Genomic DNA, 17,068 nt, shown 5'->3' on the forward strand with positions numbered 1-17,068 from the left:
ATAAATAGCAAGGGAGATTTTTGTTGTTGAAAACCAAAGCTTCAATTTTCGGAACATTTTGTCGGAAGTGAAAACTACCGCACTCAGTGGGATTTATTCCTCAGGAAATCCGCATAACCTTGGGCTACATAGCTTTATTCTGCCTCGAGACACACTTACTTACCTGAAAATATGTCCTTCATTAGTCCCAGTCAGGCATTTGCCTGAACGGAATAAGGCTATAAATGTGTAGAAAAGGTGGATCTGCATAGGTTTCAACTGTCCTGATGACAGGGAGAGTCCCAGGTAATCACTTGTCACTTCACTTCTTCAGCTGCATTTAAAATGTTCTAGTTTCTCCTCTTTTGCTTCTTTATCCTCAACTGGTTTTGGTCACTGCAATCTCAATTCAAAAAGCAAAAGATGCTTGCATTCAATTATTAGGGTGGTGGGGATAGGAGAGGAGCGGATGTGATCTTATTTTTCCAAATAGGCTCAAGCAAAAGCAAACTGCTGCAGTCTTTCCTAACTTGTGTGTGTTTTTTCTCATTAATAGTTTTGCAATCTTGATCAAATTTTAATGTTGCTAAGCTATATGTGCCGCAGTTTTCAAACTGTTGGTGAATATTAATTTGGTTCTCCAGGGGTTGTAACGTGGCAACTACCTAGAGACAGAATGGTGTAGTGGCTTGAGGGTGGGACTACAACTCTGGAGATCAAGGTTCAATTCCTCACTTGGCCAGGGAAACCCACTTGATGATCTTCCGTGAGTCACACACACTCAGCCCTCCAAAACCCCTTCACATGATCTTAGGATTGCCATGATTTAGAAACAACTTGAGTTTATAAACAAGGACAGCTGTCAGTACTAGCCAGCATAGTCAATGATGCGGGCAGGTAGAACTGTAATCCAGTGTCATTCGGATGACCTCCCAACAAAGGATTCCCCCAGGCAGGAAGAAGCCAGGCCTTGAAGCTGGCAAGGCCATTAATGCTAATCAAGGTGATTAATTAAAACATTCACACTACCCTCCAAAAGACAAGAGTTCTTTCTCCCACCCTGGACTTTCCACAGATATATAAATCTCCCTTGCTAACAATTCCCAACAAAGGATTCCCTCAGGCAGGAAGAAGCCAGGCCTTGAAGCTGGCAAGGCCATTAATGCTAACCAAGGTGATTAATTACAACATTCACACTGGCCTCCAACAGACAGGGGATGACCCAAACGCCAGAAAACTTGGTGGACTAACAGTGATAGATGTGCTCTCCAAGTGTGATGATTCACCCCTCTAGCCCTAAAACTGAGGGGAAGAGGAGTCTGGGAAGCCCACCCATTGGCTCCTATGGATCATAACTATTTGCTTTTTTTATGTGGAACAAAAACGCCCATTCAGGAGCTCGCCCATTTTCTGGAGGTGTGCGAAAAAAGGTATGGGGGCTTCCATAAGAAGACAGCAGAACTGGATAGTGATTCTCCCGAAATGCACAAGCCTACTTTGTAGATGATCTTGATGTAAACCCTTGGTAGCCTGAGCTAGATTAGCCAGTGGTAAGGAATACTGAGTGATGCAACCCGAAAACATTGGGGCATGAGTTTTTCGTGAGCTCCAATCCGGCTTCATGTACTTGTAGTCCTCACTTATTCAGGCAGATGTCTGCACAAGGCTAATAATATCAGCACAACTGAATCTTGGAATAAGGAAGAGTTAGATTTGCAGTGTAAATTTACTTTTTTCTTGGGAACGTGTACAAGTTGCACTTGTATGGTATTTTATGTGCATAGGTATTTTATGTGCATAGAAATACTTGTACAGTATTTTATGGGCATAGAAATATAGAATTAAAGAGTTGGGAGAGATCCCAAAGGCCATCCAGTCCAACCCCATTCTCCCATGCTGGAAAATACAATCAAACCCCTCCTGACAGATGGTTCTTCAGCCTCTGCTTTAAAAATCCCACAAAAGGAGGCAAGATATCCCACTGCTGAACAGCTCTTACTGTAAAAAAAAAATCCCCTCATGTTTAGATGGACTCTCTCTGTGTTTCTGGCGCATCCTTATAAAATAACTCCAAATATTTCAAGTTGTTGCCGTGGCAGGTGCTTGCTACTGAGTGGCTTTTTGGCTCTGGTGTGTTTCCCAATAAATGTAAAGAGCTTTACAAGAATGTAGAAACAAACATTTCCGTGCTTGTAAGTGACCCTGAATGCACAAAGCAGGTAGTAATAGTATGTTGGAGAGACATGCTACTCTGTGGTAGCAAGAAAACTAATAATTTATCATATGGTTCACTAGTTCATAATCAACACCTCAGGCAATTTCAGTTCTCATATATAAGAAATGAAACTATTAGGGGATACTTTTACTGAGTGGCTTATAAATGTTGGGTTTTTTTTCAGAAATTTCTTAGTTCCAACAGTATTTTACAGTTGAGTTCTTCTAAATTCTTTGTTGGATTTATCCCCTTTGGGATAATGTCCAGTGCTGGGCAATATCTATTATTCTATCATGTACCTGTTCATGAATATAGCATTTTTGAGACCTCAGCTTCCAGATTTCTCAGTAGAAATCTGGAAGCTGAAGTCTCAAGCTGTAGGAAGGGTGAGATTTGCAGTCCAAGTTCTGCCATATAGTTACAGCAGTATACGCATATAGCTATAATCTACCTAAACTCCAAACTATAAAGCAGAGGTGGTAAAAACGTGGTTAACTGGATGTATATAATCCCCCGATGGTGCAGCGGATTAAACTGCTGAGCTGCTGAACTTGCTGACTGAAAGGTTGGTGGTTCAAATCCAGGCAGCAGAGTGAGCTCCCATTTTTAGCCTCAGCTTCTGCCAACCTAGCAGTTCAAAAATATGCAAATGTGAGTAGATCAATAGGTACAGCTTCTGAGGGAAGGTAACAGTGCTCCATTCAGTCATGCCAGCCACATGACCTTGGAGATGTCTATAGACTACGCCAGCTCTTTGGCTTAGAAATAGAGATGAGCACCAACCTGCAGAGTCGGACATGACTGGACTTAATGTCAGGGGAAAACCTTTACCTTTAATATAATCCATAAATCGCAAATTGTTCCTCCTGAAGTCCCTTGCTGATTAATAAAGTCCTCCAGCTACCAGGGTTTTCTTTCTTTCCTTCTTTCTTTCTTTCTTTCTTTCTTTCTTTCTTTCTTTCTTTCTTTCTTTCTTTCTTTCTTTCTTTGGAAATGGAAAATTTTTGCTGGAAACCCATAGCAGGTTTAAACCCTATAGTTTAGAAATTCAGTTTTTTTAAAAGAATTTTTTTAAAAAGGTGACTATCACACATATATAAACACTTTGCAAAATATATCAACAAATACACATTTAATCAACACATATTTATACTAACTACCACTGCCAAGCAATTGTACACGAAATAAGTTTTCTAATCAACATTTTTATTTACTAATTAACTAACCCTAACTAATAGGTAAAGGTAAAGGTTTCCCCCTGACGTTAAGTCCAGTTGTGACCGACTCTGGGGGGTTGGTGCTCATCTCCATTTCTAAGCTGAAGAGCCGGTGTTGTCCGAAGACACCTCCAAGGTCATGTGGCCGGCATGACTGTATGGAGCGCCGTTATCTTCCCTCCGGAGCGGTACCTATTGATCTACTCATATTTGCATTTTTTCGAACTGCTAGGTTGGCAGGAGCTGGGGCTAACAGCGGGTGCTCATTCCGCTCCCGGGATTTGAACCTGTGACCTTTCGGTCTGTAAGTTCAGCAGCTCAGTGCTTTAACACACTGCGCCACCACCAGGGCCCCCTAACTAATACATATAGTTATTTAAAAGGCAACCTCTCTGTTTCATACTGGAAGAACATATATTTGATGAAATCAAACTTCCAGTGTTAATGGTTGCATTATTAATCTTCCAACTTGTTATAGTATTTTTTCTTTCCCCCCTCATTTTTTGCCTAACAAACTCTATTTTTCCTCAATTTTCATTTGAAAACTTGACAAAGAATTCCTAGACTTACACAAAATCTTGGCTTGTTTTTTCTCTCTGCAACATGGTTAATTTATCAATTTCTACCATCTTGAAGGTTTCTGTTATCCAGTTTTCCATTTTTGGACTTTCTTCATTTTTCCAGATTTGTGCATGTAAAAGTCTTGCTACTGTTGTCATGTATGACAGGAACTTCTCATGTCATCATTTGATGGTCAAATATTTGTAATAAAAAAACCTGAACTAAAAGATATTTTGTAATTGAGTATTTTCTGAATAATCTCCCGTATCTGTTTTCAGAAGTTTCTTGCTTTGTCACAACTCCACCAAAGATGATAAAATGTTCCATCTTATTTTTAACATTTCCAACATAAATTATTATGGCTTGTCTTGGTTTGTGTCTTTCCCTCCTCAAACCTCAGTCTCACCTCCAACTGAAAAAATCACCCAAGAAATCTGAAATGGCAATTGGAAGAAATGGAAAAGTCTCCTGCCTTGGACACCTTAGCAACCAAATTATATCATAGCTGGACTCATTGCTTTCATAGATACCCCAGTGTCACTGATCTTCCAGGTCAACAAAATAAAACTGTTCTGTAGACACAAAATAAAGTTCCAGGGTGTTGAAAAAAGAGATGATTCTTGAAAACAATCCAACACCTTTCAACCTTGAAATATTTTTATGGCCTTTCTCAGGGAGTGTTAAAAGAAAAGAGGACAATACATAGCTAACGGTAATAATAACAAGAGGCAAAGTGCAATTGACAAAATTATATGTATTGTTGTTGTGGCCTATGGTGACCCTAGGGTGACTTTATAACAATGTTTTCTTGGCAAGATTTTTTCAGAAGGGGTGTGTGTGTGTTCTCTTGCCTTTCTATGAGATTAAAAGTGTATGTCAGGATCCAGGGCTCTGCTAGTATGCAGGCAGAGGTTAACCAAACAACACTCGGCTTGTGTGAAAACTGTTTTACTTTTTTAAAAAATAACTTAAACACTTGGTCAGTCCGACTTTAAAATGTAGAGATAGCACACAGTGTGAGTTACAAAGCAAAATATCATAAACCTTGATGGTTCAGGATCAAGAATAAACAGTAGTCAAGGTTGCCAGTCTACTAGTCAACCTTGGAGAGTTCACTGAGAAAGGTGTTCAAGGTGCAAGAGTATAAACCATAGTCAGAGTTCCAGGAGTAAAGTCAGATAAACCAGAATTCAAGGGAAATCCAGAATCCATAAGTCAAAAGCCAAGCCAGTCGATCAAGAGTCCAAAGATTCAAAGTACAGTAGAGTCTCACTTATCCAGCATTTGCTTATCCAACATTCTGGATTATCCAACGCATTTTTGTAGTCAATGTTTTCAATACATCATGATATTTTGGTGCTAAATTCTTAAATACAGTAATTACTACATAGCATTACTGCATACTGAACTACTTTTTCTGAAAAATTTGTAGTATAACATGATGTTTTGGTGCTTAATTTGTAAAATCATAACCTAATTTGATGTTTAATAGGCTGCTCCGTAATCTCTCCTTAATATCCAACATATTCGCTTATCCGGTCTGTTTATGTTGGATAAGTGAGACTCTACTGTACATTAAGGTTACACAGAAAAACTCTTCTCTGCCCTCCCCTCCTATATGCTGACAGGCATTATAGTAAAAGGGCAAAGATGCAAAAAAAGTACTCCTTTTAATCCAAAGTCAAAAGCAGGAGCCCCTTCCTCTTTCTTCTTCTCTTCACTCTCCTCTTTCTTTCTATATCTCCTACCCATTCTCTTCATCTGTCATGTATCATGTTCTGCAGTTGATGCTGGTTGGGGATGTCAGGCCTGACAGTTGGTGATGGAAGGGGTTAATGTAAGTCTTAGTTCTACAGGCCTGAGTAATCTGTAAGTAGGAGTTACAGGTGAAAGCAAGTAAGGGTGGAGGCATGCCAGAGATAGGTTGCAGCTGGGTTGTACTGGATATAAGGAGCTAGCCTGGAGAATGATCTTTTGGGGGAAAAGTATTTATTCTACTTTGGTTGTAGATGCTGCTTGTTTTCCCTAAGGGTTTGTGGATTTTTGGTATCCCAACCTGTCTCCTGAACTCTTGGAATCTGGAACCTCTGGAATGGCCAAAGTAGGACAAATACTTTTCTCCCAAAGATCATCCTCCAGGCTAGCTCCTTATCCAGTACAACAGGGGTCCCCAAACTAAGGCCCGGGGGCCGGATGCGGTCCTCTGAGGTCATTTACCTGGCCCCCGCCCTCAGTTTTATAATATAATATATTGTATATACATATAATATTGATAATAATATTATAATGTAATACAATATAACACTAATAATAATACCATATAATAATATTAATTATATGTTCTATATTACATATAATATTACTAATAATATTACAGTATAGTGGTATAGTTCAATATAGTAATATATAATGCTAATATTGTGCTATGCTAATAATATAATATATTGTATGCACATATAATTTGTAAGCCACTCTGAGTCCGCTTTGGGGTCAGAAGGGTGTGATACAAATGTAGTAAATAAATGCAGTAAATAAATAATAAATACATACATTTTAGACTTAGGCTCGCCCAAAGTCTGAAATAACTTCAAGGCACACAACAACAACAACAACAACAATCCTAATTAACTTTACTATCTCATTGGCCAGAAGCAGGAGCACACTTCCCATTGAAATCCTGATCAATGTATGTTGGTTAAAATTGTTTTTATTTTTAAATATTGTATTGTTCTTTTATTGTTCTTCTTGTTGTTGTTGTTTTTGCACTACAAATAAGACATGTGCAGTGTGCATCGGAATTTGTTTGTATTTTTTTTTCAAATGATAATCCGGCCCCTCAACAGTCTGAAGGATTGTGGACCGGCCCTCGGCTTAAAAAGTTTGAGGACCCCTGCAGTACAACATTCCCTTCCATCACCAACTGCTAGGCCTGACATCTCCAACCACCATCAACTGCGGAACATGATACATGATATCACTTCCTCTCTCCCTCCTAATCCTCTCCCCTGTTCTCCTTTCTTCACTCTCTTCATTTCTTCACCCCTCTCCATCTCCCCCCTCCCTCCCAACTCCCCTTCTAATGGTGTGAAGTAAACTGAGGACACCTGAGTTGAGGCATCTGGTACAGAACTACATATCTTTTCCAGAGAATCATCCTGCCACTCTTCAGCTGTGCACTTGTAGAGTTCAATTAATTTATTCTTCTTCAAAGAAGATTGAGAAGGTCAGCAGGCATGCCTTAGTACACAAAGTCACAGCCTTTACTTTTCAACTATTGGAAAAGAAATGTACAAGAAGCTGAAAAGGAAGAGACAAAAACAAAGTGAGTATCTTATTACTCGGAACTTATTATTCCCCTTAAGACAAAATGGGAGCAACTCATGCACAGACCTTCCTTCTGATATATTTTCAGCTTTCTATAGTCATGTGACCGCCAATGTGCTTCTGGTACCCTGGTTTATATTTCTGGGGATTTGCTTTGAAATGGCACAGTGCCTGGAAGGACCAAGGACTTTATGAGTTTTAATATGGTTTTGCTTTAACAATTTTTCTGCATATCTTATGTGAAGGAGGGAATAAGGACTGTAAATTAATGTATTTACTTTTACCATATGTTCTTATGTTCACCTTGTTATATTTTTTATTACAGTAGAGTCTCGCTTATCCAATGTAAACGGGCCGGCAGAACGTTGGATAAGCGAATATGTTGGATAATAAGGAGAGATTAAGGAAAAGCCTATTAAACATCAAATTAGGTTATGATTTTACAAATTAAGCACCAAAACATCATGTTATACAACAAATTTGACAGAAAAAGTAGTTCAATACACAGTAATGCTATGTAGTAATTACTGTATTTACGAATTTAGCACCAAAATATCATGATATATTGAAAACATTGACTACAAAAATGCGTTGGAAAATCCAGAACATTGGATAAACGAGTGTTGGTTAAGTGAGACTCTGCTGTATGTATTTTTATTGGAAATATGATTTTAATTAACAAAGTACAGAATGTGCTCATGACTATTCTTTATTTCAACATACAGTAACATTATTCAATTTGTTACTATAGAACTAAAATGACTTGTTTGGAAACCAGAGTCAGATGTCAATGGATTCATTCCTCCTGAGACATTGAGGTTACAGCAGATAGTGTATTCTGTTATGGAAAGAATGGCAAAACATCCATGTTTAAATCATATTGGAGCATGTGGAAACACTAAAGCAGATTATTCTACAACATCTACATTGTTAAGTATACTTACCTAATTCACCTTCTGGTTTATCCCTCACAAATTTGGTTGAAACATAACTCACCTGTGCTCCAGTCACTAGCAAAATGGACTTCCTTCTTTTCATGCAGCAGACAACTGGATATGTAGATTTGGGGAGGTGTTAGGATTGAGGCAATAAGGTCACAACTAATATTAAGTAATAGAGAATATGTAGAAGTTATGAATGAGCAAATCTTTGTAGCCAGTTTGGTATAGTGGTTTGAGTGCATCTGTATTGTATTGTATTGAGTCCCTTGAGGAGACAGGGCAGTATAGAAATAAAGTTTTTATTATTATTATTATTATCAACACAACGACGTTGTATGGCACAGCAAACAAGATAGATATGCTGGATTTCGTTTCACAAAACCACAAGTCGAACACTTCCCAAGTGTCTAGGACTGTGTGATGTATTTTCTGATGATGTGTGCAGATCCCAGTAGGGTGGCCTTTTGCAGTTGGCAGATGGTGATTTTGTCAATGTCTATTGTTTCCAAATGCCGGCTGAGATCTTTTGGCACAGCACCCAGTGTGCCCATCACCACCGGGACCACCTGTACTGGTTTCTGCCAGAGTCTTTGAAGTTCAATCTTGAGGTCCTGATAGCGGCTGAGTTTTTCCTGTTGTTTTTCATCTATGCGACTGTCACCTGGGATGGCAATATCAATGATCCAAACCTTGTTTTTTTCCACAACTGTGATGTCTGGTGTGTTGTGTTCCAGAACTTTGTCAGTCTGGATTCGGAAGTCCCACAGTATCTTTGCGTGCTCATTTTCCAATACTTTTGCAGGTTTGTGATCCCACCAGTTCTTTGCTGCTGGGAGGTGGTACTTGAGGCATAAGTTCCAATGAATCATTTGGGCCACATAGTTGTGCCTCTGTTTGTAGTCTGTCTGTGCGATTTTCTTACAGCAGCTGAGGATATGATCAATGGTTTCGTCGGTTTCCTTGCACAGTCTGCATTTTGGGTCATCAGCTGATTTTTCAATCTTGGCCTTAATTGCATTTGTTCTGATGGCTTGCTCCTGGGCTGCAAGGATCAGGCCTTCTGTCTCCTTCTTCAGGGTCCCATTCGTGAGCCAGAGCCAGGTCTTCTCCTTATCAGCTTTTCCTTCAATTTTGTCAAGGAACTTTCCATGCAGTGTTTTGTTGTGCCAGCTGTCAGCTCTAGTTTGTAGTGCGGTTTTCTTGTACTGGTTTTTTGTCTGCTGTGTTTTGAGGAGTTTCTGATTTTTGACTTCAATCAAAGCAGGTTCTTCACTTTGCTTGACATATTCTGCCAGGGCATGTTCTTCTTCTTTGACTGCTTGCTTTACTTGTAAGAGTCCTCTGCCCCCTGATCTTCTAGGCAGATATAGCCGGTCAACATCACTGCGAGGGTGCAGTGAATGATGAATGGTCATGAGCTTTCTTGTTTTTCTGTCCAAATTGTCCAGTTCCACCTGTGTCCAATTTATAATGCCAGCAGTATATCTTATGACAGGTATGGCCCAGGTGTTTATGGCCTTGATGGTGTTGCCTCCATTGAGCTTGCTTTTGAGAATTTTTCTGACCCTTTGTGTGTATTCTTTGCTGACCACAGTTTTCACATGTTCATGCTTGATGTTGTCCAGCTGTAGTATGCCCAGATATTTATAGGCCTCTGGCTGGTGACACTTTATTGTTTGGCCATTGGGCATATTTATGCCCTCACTTTCAATGATTTTTCCCTTCTGTCACTGTCGAACATTTGTCCAATGCCACTGTCGAACATTTGTCCAAACCAAACTCCATGTTGATATCAGTGCTAAAAATTCGGACAGTGTTGGTCAGAGACTGGATTTCAGTTTCCGTTTTCCCATATAGCTTCAGGTCATCCATGTACATCAAATGTGAAATTTTGTGAGAATTCTTAGATATTTGATAGCCGAGATTTGTTTTTTGTAAGATTGTTGACAGAGGGATCATGGCAATAATGAAAAGCAGAGGGGACAATGAATCTCCCTGGAAAATTCCTCTCCTGATGTTGACAAGTCCATAGCTTTCATTTCCTACAAACAGTTCAGTTTTCCAGTGCTCCATCATGTTTTCAATGAAGGTGCCAACTGTTTTACAAATCCCGATGGCGTCCAGGCACTTGATGATCCAGCTGTGTGGGAGTGAGTCAAAGGCCTTTTTGTAGTCAATCCACGTCATGTGAAGATTAGCTTTTCGGCTCTTACAGTTCTCCAGAATCTTTTTGTCAATCAATAACTGGTCTTTTGTGCCCCTGCTTTTCCGTTTGTTGCCTTTCTGTTCATCTGGCAAGATGTTTTTTTCTTCAAGATAGTCTTGAATTCTGTCAGCTATGATGCCAGTCAGTAGTTTAAACATAGTGGGCAGACACGTTATTGGCCTGTAGTTTCCTGGTGCTGCTCCTTTTGCTGGATCCTTTTGTATCAGGTATGTTCTTCCAGTTGTTAGCCATTCACTGATACTTCCTTTCTGCAGCATCTCATTGAATTGTTGGGCCATTTTTCCATGTAAACTAATCAGATGTTTGAGCCAAAATCCATGAAGTTGATCACTACCAGGCGATGTCCAGTTCTTGACTTTTTGCACTCGTTTGCTGATCATTTCAGTTGTTATTTCCATCAGTTCCATTTTGTTCTGTGAGAATTTTCCTTCAAACTCCTTTATCCACCCAGCGTTTTTGTTGTAGTTTTTATTATTTTCCCAGAGTTCTTTCCAGAACTTTGTTGTTGCAGTTTTCTCTGGCTTTATGGTTACTGTGTCTGTTGTTTGGTTCAGACTCTGGTAGAACCGTCTTTGGTCTGATTGAAACAGTTGATTTTGTCTGTACTGGATGATTCTGGCTTCATACCTTTCAATTTTTCTGGCTGTTGCTGTAATTTGTTCTTTCACGATTTCCAAAGCTTCTTCAATTTTTCTGGTGTTCAGCCAGTACTTTCGGATCAGGTATTGCTTGATTTTGTCATTCTTCAGTTTCCTCTCTTTCATATTTTTCAGGTTACTTGCATCTGATCTAAGTTTCTTGATTTTCAACTCTAGCCTGACCTTCCACTTTGGTTTTCCAGTCGATTTTCTTTGGGGCTGCCTTGGTTGTAGGAGCCCAAGTTCTTCTGTTACTATCACTGCTGCACTGTAGGCAAACTGGTTTGTTTGTTCAATTGATGTTATTTGGACAGTGGAGAGTGCTGCATTCACATCTTTCATGAGAGGCGCCAGGTGTCTCTTGGGCACTGTTTTTAGAGTTGGGAGCCGCTGTCTTATTGCATTTGCTGCAGCATGAGCCATGATCTTATCCTTGAGCTCTTGTTGTCTTGCTGTCAAGGTTCCTGGTGGTTCAACAGATGTTTCAAGTGCTGGTTCCTCAAATTCTTGCAAAAGCGCCACACTTTCTTCTGGTTCAATCTGTTCCACCATTCCAAGTGTTGCTGGAGTCTCTGCTGCTGTCTGTGCTGTGGTCTGATGGTAATCTACTTTGCAAATTTTCTGGATTTCTTCGAGTTCAACTTCACTGAACACTTTGTTTCTGATTATGAATCTTCGTTGGTCAGCCAGTCGGGGTTCTGTTATCTGTGAGTCAGGGTACTCTTGTTTCCATAGCTGATGCATCCTTTTTTGGTAGCCACGCCTTTGAGGTTCAGATTTGTAGTAGCATTTCATAATTGTGCGGTTTTCTGGCATTGTATATTTTTGCCGCTTCTGTGACTGTTCATTTGGGTTTTGATGATTCCGTAGCCCACTTGTCGATGGATGTCCAGAATCAGCAGCATCCACCGCGGTCCTTTTTATCCTGGGCGACGACCGAGCCAGTATAGACTTCGTTTGGGTTTGATTCTCCATAATGCTAATGGGTTAGGTGCTCTTGGTTGTGCTCCTCAGCTGAGGCCTCTCTGGCTTGGTTGGACCTGCCGGTAGTTACACTTCCACCAGCACAGCCCTCAGTCATCATTGGAGCAGCTAAGCCCCCCCACCACGTCAAGGTGGCACCTGCGGGGGGGATTATTATTATTATTATTATTGACACAACAACATTGTATGACACAGCAAACAAGATAGATATGCTGGATTTCGTATCATAAAATCACAAGTCGAACACTTCCCAAATGTCTAGGACTGTGTGATGTATTTTCGGATGATGCACGCAGATCCCAGTAGGGTGGCCTTTTGCAGTTGGCAGATCGTAATTTTGTCAATGTCTATTGTTTCCAAATGCTGGTTGAGATCTTTTGGCACGGCACCCAATGTGCTGATCACCACCGGGACTACCTGCACTGGTTTCTGCCAGAGTCTTTGAAGTTCAGTCTTGAGGTCCTGATAGTGGCTGAGTTTTTCCTATTGTTTTTCGTCAATACGACTGTCACCTGGGATGGCAGCATTAATGATCCGAACCTTTTTCTTTTCCACAACTGTGATGTCTGGTGTGTTGTGTTCCAGAACTTTGTCAGTCTGGATTCGGAAGTCCCACAGTATCTTTGCGTGCTCATTTTCCAATACTTTTGCAGGTTTGTGATCCCACCAGTTCTTTCCTGCTGGGAGGTGATACTTGAGGCATAAGTTCCAATTATTATTATTAAAATTAATAGTTTGCTACAGTGTAGAATTAATGCAATTTGACACCACTGCCATGGCTCAGTACTATGGAATTGTGGGAGTTCTCATTTTGCAAGGTCTTTAGCATTCTCTGCCAAGGCATGCTGGTGCCTCAAGAGACTGCAACTCCCATGATTCCATAGCTTTGAGCCATGACAGTGGTGTCCAACTGCATTAACTCTACAATGTAGCTGCATTCTGTTCCACTGGATTTCAATCCCTGCTCAACCAACAAAAACCACCGGGAAACCTTTGGCAAGGCATATTTTTAAGCCCCAGATAAAAGCAAAGAAAGAAAAAAAACCCCTCTGAATAAATCCTGTTTGGTGCAACTCACTAGTAAGGTAAAGGTAAAGGTTTCCCCTGACGTTAAGTCCAGCCATGTCTGACTCTGGGGGTTGGTGCTCATCTCCATTTCTAAGACGAAGAGCCGCGTTGTCCATAGACACTTCCAAGGTCATGTGGCCAGCATGACTGCATGGAGCGCTGTTACTTTCCCACCGGAGCGGTACCTATTGATCTACCCATACTGGCATGTTTTCAAACTGCTAGGTTGGCAGAAGGTAACTCACTAGATCAGCCAGTTATATACTAATTCCTAAACTGCACTGATATATGTTGTTGTGTTGTAAGAAGCCAAAGCAGGTCTTGTTAAATCTGGAATAGAACTTTCCTTTTAAGTGTGAGCACCAAAATGATACTTGAGAAATGGGTATGAACAGATAGGCTACAGATCTTTAGTCATCAATGGAATAATGCTTGGGATTGAAATATGCTTCCTACTTTAAAGGACTTCACGTGTTCTTGAATAGTTACATCTAGGAGTAGATGTCAGTCACCATGTCAGTGCGACTGGCGGGGACGAGAAACAGGGCCTTCTCAGTGGTGGCTCCTCGGCTGTGGAACTCCCTCCCTAGTGACATCCGGCAGGCTCCATCCCTTTTGAGTTTTAGAAAGAAAGTGAAGACCTGGCTATGCAAGCAAGCATTCAAAGAATAAGTTTTGTTGGCTTCGACTCGGTCTGGACTAAGATTTATGTACAAGGTTTTGTGGATGAATGGCTCAAGTATTTTGTATTGTTTTAATTCTATATTTAACTACCTATGTTTTTTTTTGTATTATGTATTGGCATCGAATTCTGCCAGTTTTGTAAGCCGCCCTGAGTCCCTTCGGGTGAGAAGGGCGGGATCGAAATGATGGAAATAAATAAATAATAAATAAAATCACAGAGAGCTGCTGCCTCCCAGACAGTCACCACTCTAGCATGTGGCCTATGGCTCAACAGATCTCTGCAGAAGTGTGGGACTGGTCCATCATATCTACATGGAACAGAGCCTAGCAGTGCCTGCTTATATTGTCCCTCTTTCTCCCACCAATGGCCAATGGGAGAGAGGTATACATGGCCTCCACCACAGCTGTGGTGAAGTGGATGGATGTCCAGTTGGCACCATCCATTGACTGCTCCACATGTTCCCTCTGGCCTGCCTCTACTTCCTTATGGCAGCATGGGGACTGGCAGGAGTTAAATCTAGGAGTAGCTAACATCTAATTTCCCTACTTCCTACGTTTTTCCCTGAATGTATCACACCCTTCTCTTCCACCTATGAAACTCTAGTATTTATTAAAAAAAAAAGAAAGAGCATTAATTCAATCTTATTTGAAGACGAACTGCATTCAAAGTAATATGTATCCTTTCTGTTGCAGTATAATTAGAAACCAACAGAGATCAACCACCAGCATTACTGTTGTTATCATCTTTAGGCTCAGGAATCAAGCAGCGTTGAAACGAATACCATTTAATTCTTGTCACTCCAGTAAATTAGTGGAAACATGACAACTCTTGTAATTCTATCTAGAACTAATAAGCATCAGGCTCAAATGGTACAAAACAGGATCGGAATATCAATGTTTCTGTTTTCAATACCAAGAGTCTGACTTGAGGTTTGAAGGTTTTTTAAAAAAATTTTATTGAAGTAATTTTACACTAGAGAAGAGTAAAAACAGGGGATCAGATACTTGGGAAGAGGGGGGAAGGGTAAGTAAGGGGAGGGGGAAAAGGTCTGGTGTAAAAAAATTGGGGGGGGGGGCGGAGAAATAAAAGAGAAAAATATTACTGTTGTGAACAAATTATTTTTTAAAGCAATGATTGAATACTAAACAATAGAATTAGCCAAAAACATACAGTAGAGTCTCACTTATCCAAGCTAAACGGGCCAGCAGAAGCTTGGATAAGCAAATATCTTGGATAATAAGGAGGGATTAAGGAAAAGCCTATTAAACCTCAAATTAGGTTATGATTTCACAAATTAAGCACCAAAACATCATGTTTTACAACAAATTTGACAGAAAAAGCAGTTCAATATGCAGTAATGTTATGTTGTAATTACTGTATTTATGAATTTAGCACCAAAATATCATGATATATTGAAAACATTGACTACAAAAATGGCTTGGATAATCCAGAAACTTGGATAAGTGAGGCTTGGATAAGTGACACTCTACTGTAGCTGCAGCTACTGACAATTCCTTCATTTTTTCAGCCTGGAAGTCAAAAGTTATTTTTTTTTGTAATATTTTTATGAACACACATGTATAACTTATAGAACATACATATGGGATAACGCAAACAAACACACCACATAATAAAACTATTGAAACCATTAATATACACTGAACAAACTAAACTAACAAAAAGAATCTAAAACCTATGAGCTACAGTCATAAAATTAATGACATGAAAAAAGGAAAGAAAAAAGTCATGGCTTCCAACCATGCAGTTGATGGTAATAATTACTTCCACCCTCTGCTTCCTGTAATAAAGCATTACTATCATTCTACCTGCCTCTCATATAAAAACTTACTCCTACAAATATTTAATGTCTACCGTGCAAGTGATTGTCAGTGATCCACACCACTTATCAGCCATCTGGTCATTCTTATTCAATTGCAGATTCTTGCTTACACTGAGAATCAGGATGGGTTCCTTTTGCTTTTTCCTCTTCTGAAGATTGGATTATCCTTCAGGCTCAAACTGTCCAAACTGATTGACATAGCCAAAACTTTCTCCCATGGCAACTAGCTTCCTAACTCCTAGGGGTATTGAACAAATAGCACTACGGTCTTGATGCTGGAGAAGTAGAAGGCAAGATAACATAGGTGGAGATGGGGTGGGGAGAGGAGCTACGAGCAGAGTGGTTATGATGGACATAATGCAATGATGTATAGTTTGTACAAGCCACCAGATTTTATCTGCAATCCTTGATCCAGTGGTTGAACAAAAAGTACTTTATTATGGTCCTGGCAGCTCCCAAGCTTCAGAGTGGAGAACATTGCTTCATCTGTTGACTGCCTCATACAAAGCGAGGGGAGGGAGGCAATTCAGACAACGAAGAAGCAGCTGGTTTCTGCTGCTAGGAGCAAAGGACTAAGTTTGCTGCCCCAGAATGAGTGTGTTCTTGTTTCTCTTTGTCTTACAACTCAGACCAACTATGTCTGCATTATCCTGGGAGCTTATCACATGAGGCAGGCAAACCACAATTACAGCAGAACAACAGCATGTGAGGTTGGGACTTTATGTTGCTCATCTACTGCTGTTCTTCTGGAAAAGATCATTAAGGAAGTGGTCTGCAAACACTTAGAAGCAAATGCGGTCATTGCTAATAGTCAACACAGATTTACCAAAAACAAGTCATGCCAGACTAATCTGATCTCTTTTTTCGATAGAGTTACGAGTTGGGTTGATACAGGGAATGCTGTGGATGTAGCCTACCTGGATTTCAGTAAGGCCTTCGACAAAGTCCCCCACAACCTTCTGGCAAACAAGCTAGTAAAATGTGGGCTAAACAAAACTACGGTTAGGTGGATCTGTAATTGGCTAAGCGAACGAACCCAAAGGGTGCTCACCAATGCGTCGTCTTCATCTTGGAAAGAAGTGACAAGTGGAGTGCCGCAGGGCTCCTTCCTGGGCCTGGTTCTATTCAACATCTTTATTAAGGACTTAGACGAAGGGTTAGAAGGCACGATCATCAAGTTTGCAGATGGCACCAAACTGGGAGGGATAGCTAACACTCCAGAAGACAGTAACAGAATTCAAAACGATCTTGACAGACTAGAGAGATGGGCCGAAACTAATAAAATGAAGTTCAACAGGGACAAATGCAAGATACTTCACTTTGGCAGAAAAAATGGAAATCAAAGATACAGAATGGGGGACGCCTGGCTTGACAGCAGTGTGTGAGAAA

Source organism: Anolis carolinensis, chromosome 1 (assembly GCF_035594765.1).
Source record: "Anolis carolinensis isolate JA03-04 chromosome 1, rAnoCar3.1.pri, whole genome shotgun sequence".
NCBI lineage: Eukaryota > Metazoa > Chordata > Lepidosauria > Squamata > Dactyloidae > Anolis > Anolis carolinensis.